This window comes from Mus caroli, chromosome 16 (assembly GCF_900094665.2).
Source record: "Mus caroli chromosome 16, CAROLI_EIJ_v1.1, whole genome shotgun sequence".
In the NCBI taxonomy this organism is placed as follows: domain Eukaryota; kingdom Metazoa; phylum Chordata; class Mammalia; order Rodentia; family Muridae; genus Mus; species Mus caroli.
In genome coordinates, this window is record NC_034585.1 from 83,990,276 (window position 1) to 83,999,029 (window position 8,754).

An 8,754-nucleotide genomic window follows, 5' to 3' on the forward strand; every position below is an offset into this window, starting at 1 on the left:
GTAAGCAATAAACAAGCCTGACCAAAGAGATCAATTCTCGTGTCTTTCAAGTAGCTTGGACCACACTATCCAATCTCTGTCAGCCAGCTTCTCTGCCAAACACTATGACACTCCTTGGAGAGTGTCAGGGAACGTAGCAACTCTCAAAATTACTTAAGATGATAAGCACTTCACTAGTCTAGAAGGCTCAGACCTTTGAAAACTAGGCAGTCTCAGATTTTTGAAGAATTCTTGCAGTTTGTTGTATGACTGGTTATTTTTTCTCGTGGCCGTGACAAAGTGCCTGGCTTCCCAGAAGGAAGATCTGTTTTTGGCTGGGAGTTGGGGAGTTTGAGTTTATCGATGCAGGAAAGGCACGGCGGATCTCGGGTGGCTGGAGGATGCCCTGTTGGCTTCTTCACAAGAGCAGCCAGTAAGCAGAGAAAACAGACCAGAACCAGCCAGCGGCAGGCAAGGGCTTCAAAGGCCTGCTTCTAGCAATCTGCTTGTGCCAGACAGGCTTCAGCCCCTAAAGCTTTCCCCAGCCTACAAAATACAAAATACATCAGCAGAAGCTGGGGACTGAGTGTCTGAGACACATGTCTGGGGCAGGATCCTATACAGTCAAACCACAACAATGTGTACAAATTATGAAGAGCGGGCTGATATGCGAATGATAGCCAGTATCAGCCCCAATGTTGGGAGTTGTCCCTCAATCTTAGATTATCCTCTATTTTCTGTATTAATTTTAATATTGTGGAGTTGTCATCCTTAAAATGCCCCCACAAGGTTGCTAATCTCCATTATGTAGGGTGAGGGTCAAACAAGACAGGAACCTCTAGCCAGAATCTATTGTAAATCATACTGGAGTCATCCCATGGTACCTTTGTGCTAAGTGACAGGGGAATTATCTTGAGACTTTCCGTCTGTAGAGCTCAGCGATGGGTAAACAAAGTCCCAGCTGAAGGCAAAGGCTTTGCTGTCAGAAACGAACCATGGGGCACGGGGCTGTCTTGCTTTGCCCCTGACAGTTGACTCTGGTCATGAACAAGTGAACCAGAGGTCAGTAGCTGCTTTGACTAAATAACGGAAGAAGTGAACTGCTGACCGAATGGGTCCCTGGGGAACAGAGTAATCCAGGACACATGCTCTGTCTCATCTTTTACTTCGTGGTAAAACTTCAAGCACCAATTTTTCCCATCAACACAGCCACCAACTTGTCTTTCCTGGACCCAAAACCCCACTGTGAGCTCCAGAGCAACTCTCCGTTCTGAAGAATCTAGGCTTAGCGACTACTCTGAAATGTTATAAAATAATTAGGAAGAGTCCAAAGGAATGTGCAGTGTAAAGGTGTAGATCAGGAACGAGACTGTAGAGGGTCTGAGCGATTGAAATTTAGCCCTGACCTGGACTCTGGAGTTATATGTCAAGACAACAGAATGCCAATAGAAAGTAACGTAATGAGAATCAGGAATCAGGGTGTGTGTGTCTGTGTGTGTGTGTGTGTGTGAGAGAGAGGGGGGGGGGGGGGGGGGGGGGGGGGGGGGGGGGGGGGGGGGGGGGGGGGGGGGGGGGGGGGGGGGGGGGGGGGGAGGGGGAGGGGGAGAGGGAGAGGGAGAGGGAGAGAGAGAGATGGGGGTAGAATGTGTGGTTTCTTCAGAAATAACCAAGTCTGGAAGACACAGGTTTAGAACCAGTTGTTGCCAGATGCGGGTGTTTTCTGTATCTTGGTACCTAGAGTAAAGCATACTAACTTCAAATACTGAGCTGGTGGTCTAGCTAATAGGAACTCTTCAAGGCTAATGTTATCTTCACAGAAGAGTAGACGCCTGCAGGGCATGCAATCTGTCAAGCAGATGTTCTCAGTGTCCACTGGAAATGGTTTTACTTTCTTTTTCAGGTACAATGAGCACAGCATTCAGATCAGCCAACCCTTAAACAAGATGGCTCGAACGTAAGTGTGATGTTAGCTTTCCCATTGCATACTAGAATCTGATTTCCTAATTACTCAGCCCAGGCATGCCCATGTGACATTATCGTGACTTACAAATACACCCTTGTTTATGGATCAGTCTCTCAAGTTTGCCTACCTTGACCTGAGGAGATGACCTAGTAGATGAAGTACTTACGGCACAGTGGAAGGACCTGAGTTTGAATCCTCAGAGTGCATATAAAACTTGAACATGGCAATGCAGGTCTGTAATACAGCCCTCTTAGAGTGGAATGGGGAAGCGGGCAGAGATAAGCCAATCCCTGAGAGCTGTGGGTCAGGTAGCCTGAGATATACAACAGGAATGAGACCTTGTCTCAAGCATGGTAGTAGGAGAACCAACACCCAGCATAGTCTTCAGAGACATGCAGGTATGTCAAGGTCCGTGCCCCGCCCCCTTCACACACACACACACAGACACACACACATACAATAATAATAATAGTAGTAGCAGTAGCAGGAGCAGCAGCAGGAGCAGTAGTAGTAGCAGTAGTAGTAGTAGTTTTCAGTGAAGATCTCCATGCCACACAGAAAGGCAGGACATGAACTCTGCCTGAAGAAGCTTCTGTCCCAGGAAGCTCCCATGGGGCAAGTCCTGTGTTCTCCACCCTAGACTCCTTCCCTGCCTGTGAGGTCTGCCAGTGAGATGTTAGAGTGCTCGTTCTGGTCCAAGACTCTAACTAAGAGATTAGGTGATGTGTAATGTAGTAGAAGGAGCCATAAGGAAAGAGGTTGTCTGGAGACATTTTGATGTACAGAAGAACCCCCATGAGCAGACTATTGCATTCACATTCCAAAGAATACTTTTATGAATTATTTTATGAACAAATGTGGTTATATCTGCAAATAGATATAATTATTAATAATAATTAATAAAGTGTAGCTAATTTGACTCTCTCCTCCAGAGCCTGTTAAGCCTGAATAAAACTAGAACCTCCGCCCCACCATGCTGTGGTGAGCAGCCATGCTGTGGTGGCAGATGCCCAGCTCCCATCCAAGAGCACACACCAGCTCCAGTCTGCACAGTGGATCCATCTGTCAGCAACAACCACTTCATCTCCTATAGACTGGGTACATACTCTGGCACAAGATTTTCTACATTATCTAATGAAGTTCTCCTTTCCCCAAGTTCTTTTAGCAAAAGGGTTTTTTTTTAATTTATTTATTTATTTATATCCCAAATGATGTCTCTTCCAAGACAACCACTCACAAAGACCCTCCCTCCATCCTCCCTCCCCTTCTCTTCTGAGAGGGTTCCCCCTGGGTATCCCCCCATCATAGTGCATCCTCTCCCACTGAAGCCAGACCAGACAAGGCCGCCAAAGAGACTGAGCTGCATGCATGTCTGCTACATATGTCCCAGGGCTTTAGGTCCAGCCTGTGGATACTCTTTGGTTGAGCTTAATGGTTTAAGTATAGCAGAAGTTGGGCAGACATAATGACCTCTTTGAAAAGTGTTTCAATGTATTTATGAAAAGTGTTTCGATGTATTTATGAAAAGTGTTTCAATGTATTTATGAAGACATTAAAAAACATGAAAAAAATCAAAAATTTTTCCTTTTTTATGATTTTACTATTCTCACAGAAAAAAAAAACCTAATTTACTGTCTATTGTGAAATATTAAAAGGAGTTGGAATGTGATCCAACTATCCTCTTTAGAGATAGGAATTTTGAAAAGTAATTAAGGCCAAATATAGAAGTGTATAGTCTAACAACATGGTGGTGGTTTCACACACAAGTACTGTTCACTCTCAAGGGAGTTTGATTGTGCAGTGATACTAGGAGATTCTCTCCATTTCCATTAATAGACAGATCATTCAACAACAACCCAAAGAGAACATTGGGTTCAAACAATGTACTAGAATACGGACCTGAGAGACAAAGGGAACATTCTATCCAACACACACAGGTTCTGTGGTATCCAAAGCAGATCAGTAATAAACAGAACAGAAAGTAGAAAAACAACTGAGAAGACTGACAAAGATGTGGGGTTTGAAAAGAAGAATGAAATCAACAAATCTTTAACCAACAATGAAAAGAGAGAGAGAGAATGAGAAAGAGAGAACAAAAATAAAAGCAGAAATGAAAAGGGACAATTGCAGGAAACAAAGAAACCTAAGATACTTCATCTGATCCCTTCATACATTTCTTTCCTCCTCAAAAAATTTCAAAACAGTGCTACCATATGAGCTGTCAGCCCCACTGAGACTGCATCTAAAGGAGATGAGAGCAATATGCTGGAGAGCTAGCTGTACCCCAACTTCATCAAAGATCCAGTCCCAACAGCCACCATGTGCCATCAGCCCACATACCCATCAGCTTACAAATGGATAAATGAAATGTGGTGTAAAAAACGCAACAGGATCTTCTTTAGCCACAAAGGGGAGATGCTGCTGTTTTCAACACCAGTGAGCTGGAAACAAGCCAGGCACAGAAAGACAAGGCCCGCATGACCTCACCCCCATCGGAACAGAAAAGTGTTGATCTCACAGAAGTGAGTGGTAGAAAAGTGGCTGCGGGTGAGGCTGTTTGTGAGCCAGAAGATAGTCTGGACAAAGAGTGCACCACAATAATCAAAGGAATACATTTAGGAGCTCTGCTGCACAGCACGGTAGCCGTAGTTGATGATACATTGTGTTCTTCAAGAATACTGAGAGGAAATGCGGAGTTTTCACCACGAAAATGGTAACCCTGTTACTGTTACAAATGTTACTAAAATACTATGAACAGTTATGGGCAGCTGTTCCACAAAATACATAGACTGAAAAGCATTGTTGTATGTTCTAAGTTCATACAATTTTGTCTATCAATTAAAAACAAAATGTTTCCATAGTTTCTTCCCCAACTTTCCCACTGACTCACTGCCTGTCAAGAGACTCCCCACTAAAGCTCCCTGGCTCTGTTTCATGAGCGCCTGTAAAACAAGGATAATGGAGCTGCCTCAGTGGGGAGCTGCAAGCACTGAGTTATGGTGTGCAGAGAGCTTTGTGATTCACACATAAAAGGCACTACAAGAAAGCAAACTGACGTTCAGCATTGCGGTCTTCATCCAATTATTTTTAAAATAAGAAGAGATGAATATTCCATCCATCTAGAAGGCACAAAAGCAGCCTGACGGTTTCCAAATGGGGACAGGTAATAGCTGATTTCGCTGTTTGGTGGGATCTGGAGATGCTGTACTCAAGGAAAGGCAAAAGCTGAGAGAGCCACAGAGTGGACACGTGGGCCTGGAATCTGACAAGAAGAGAAGTTTTACTTTCAAATCACCCACTGGAAAGCCAGCCCAAGAGACTGTAGATTTAAAGCCAGATCCTCCTAGTAGGTAGCCTTTAACCACATTCCCAAATGTGTTATTGGTCTAATGCTACCTAAAGTCAGGGCGATGGTTTTCACCTCTTGGGGAATAGTGAATTAAGAGTTTGTTCTTAAAGCAGAGGACATTAAATCAGAAACACCTAGTTCTAAGCTGCATGAAGTAGTCTAACTGAACTGTGAATGACCTACAAACACTTTGGAAGGGAACTCTAAGCAAGGACCTTATCCACTGCTTATAACGTTATAAAACTTGACACCATCAAATAATCCTATTGATCTGTGTTGTAGTCACTCTCATTTTAAATGATAACCACACAGAAAAGGAATACATTCTCTCCTACTATCAACTGGTGGTAGACTTGCTCGCTAACAGCTTCCTGGGGACACTTGACAGAGAAAAATCACATAATGATAATTACAGTGATTAATATCACCCTCCTTTGATTAAGAGAATTCTGTGACTGAAGTGACCCTGTAGTGAGCGTTAGTGTCTTGGGTATGATGTAAATAATGGAGTGAGAAGTTAGCAAAGAAGGAATGAGAAAAAGGAAGAAAATAATTTCTAACAACAACAACAAAGCAAAGACCAGAATGAGATTTTCAGAGAGAAGGAAAGGCAGGTGAATGGAAGTGTTTAGTGTGCATGCATCGCACGCATGGGTGACCTAGACTTGAGGAAACGACAATATACCACCTAAAGGAATATTGAGCTTTCTAGGTTCTCAAAAGCTGCCGGGTTGGATTGTCATTACAGAAAACCCAATTCCTAAGGCAATGTGTGAGCTTTCCATTTGAAATGGAGGGAGAGGAAAGCTGCCTGTATTATCCCGTAGTTTCATATAAAAATTATAAACAAGAGAATCTCTCACTCTACTATGGGGCGGTGAGTTGTGCACAGACAGCCTGGTCCCCAGTTGAGCACAGGCCTTGAACTCCAGTGATCTGGTAGGTGGTGACTTCTGACTGCATGGGACAGCAGGTGTTGGGCCATGCCTCCTGAGCCCCTGGCTCCTGTCTCAGCTACAGCCTCCCACAGCGCCCTCCACCCCACCACAGAATGGTGTGTGGCCATCAGTCACGTAGGCAATGCCCCAAGCTCCTGGTATTCTGTCTGGACTCCACCCCCAACAGTTACCTGGCAATAGCCAAGTATGCTCCTCCCCACAGTTACCTGGCAACAGCCAGGATGGCCCAGCCCACTATAAAAGGAGCTGCTTGCCCCACTTCTCTCTCTTACCTCTTGCTCTTACTCTTACTCCCTTGCTCCCCCTCTCTCCCCACCATCCCTTTCACCCCTCTCTCCAGGTGGCCATGGCCACCAGCCTCTACTTCCCTTCTCTCTCTGTCTCTGCCTTTCTACAATAAATGCCTTAAAACCATGGGCTGAATCTTGCCATGCTGGAGCAATGGAGCAATGGAGCAGGTCTTCCCCCTAACAAGCTGTGTGTCTAACCTCCCACTGGGAGACCTCCCTGTGCTCCACCCACTGCTTCTGCCAAGCCAAGCTAAGCTAGCAAGGCAAGGACTCTCCTCTTTGTGGTAACCTGCCAGAGCTCTCGCCTCCTACCCTTTGCCCCTTGGCCCTGGGTCAGAATCCGATTGCCCAACACCCCCCCTTCCCCCCGCCCCCGCGTCTGTTCTCAGCTCTTCCATTACATCCAGCTGTGTCTGTGAACCTGACGTCCCTGATTTCCGTGGGGCCCAGGAATCCCAGAACCGGCTCTTCCATCAGTCTGTGGTGCCCAAGAGTATGAGCCAGACTCTGGCAGGTTCGAGGGAACCTCAGTGGTTCCGTGGGGATGCACGCAGTCAAACTCCCCACACTCTACCACTCAGCTCCCTGTCATTTACAGATCCTCAGACCTTTTCCTCATTTTTTAAGTGGATCAGCCACAACAATATGTAAAAGGATTAAGAAAATATGCAACAGCTCTCCACTTCCCCTCCCTTTCAGTTAAAACAAGCTGTTGTAGGGTTGTTGTTTTTTTTTAAGTCATTTTGTTTAAAACTATAGCACACTTCTAGTCATACACAACCTTCTATCTAGTGCATGTAGTTGATGAGTCACAGAACCCAAACCTACAATATTTAGTCATCGCAGCTTCCCAGGTGGGAGTCAGGAATAAGACTCACAATTCCAGATAAATCCTTGAATTCCACAGTAGCTTGGATTAAGTGTATCCTATCTTCAGATATTTATAGCTGTAGTCAGATTAGCTCACTGTCCATCATCAGTCACCATGGTGACAGAGATGGAGGTTTGGTTTTTTTTTTTTTTCCTACACTGCAGAGGGTAAAGGCCTAAAAGAAGGCTCTTGTACTAAGCCGGTGCTGCATACATACCTATAATCCTAGCTCTTGAGGACCAAGGCTGTCTAGCATCCTTAGCTATATAGCAAGCTGGAGACCAGTAAAGGCTACCTAAAAGTGGCCTGCTATGCTGTATCAAAAATCAACATGAAATTTAGGTTTTAAAAATGACAATAAAGAGAAATCAAATACCCTTAGGACATACTGATGGAGCTAAAGCAGAGACAAACATTTCCAAAGATGATGCTGCCTGTGCGGTGGGAAAGCCCTGGTTCCCCTCACAGCCAGCAGCTAAGAAGGGCTCTAACTGTCCTGCATACACAACTGCTTTGATAAATTCCTTAGGGCAGAAGACAAGATTCTCAGAGCATTCACTGTTCACAGCAGAAACTAGGGCAGCAAAGAGGCAGCCAAACTGCTCTGCCGCTGGCACAAGATGAATTCCTGGGGAGGAGAAACGGAAAGTGCCAAAAATCGGGAGAGGGAGGGATGACAAGGAGTTTGGATGGGGAAATGAGTCAGTCCCACGCATTAGGCGCAGGTGACACACTGAAAGGGGACAGGAAAAAACTCTCCTCCAAAATTGCTGGTGGAAAAAGAACTTCAAAGACAAGGGTTTCTGCTTCCCAGTGTGACATTGTCCAAGTTGTTGATATGCCAACACCACAGTGCCTCCTTTGTGGGGACACAACCCTGGAACTCAGGGGGTGCCTGAAACATTAGGCAGTAGTGAACTTTTTGAATACTATTTTTCCTGTATCTAAAAATCTACACAGACTTTATATGTAATTTACAATTTAGGTAGAATAAGAAATTGGCCTCATAGTTTAGCAACCACATAATATGGGAGGAAAGGAGGGGGGAGGGAGGGAGGGAGACTGAGAGAGGGAGGGAGGGAGATTGAGAGAGAGAGAGAGAGAGAGAGAGAGAGAGAGATCATTCCTTGTTTAGAATGTGCATCTTGGCTTAAAGACAGTTATGGCTCTGGTGTTTCTGAGAACTGAGATTCCTGGAATACAACCACTGCCATATCACAGCATCTGATATGACAAGTGTGTAACAGGGAGTGTGTCACAGCATCTGATATGACAAGTGTGTATCAGAGGGAATGTGTCACAGCATCCGATATGACAAGTGTGTAACAGAGAGTGTGTCACAG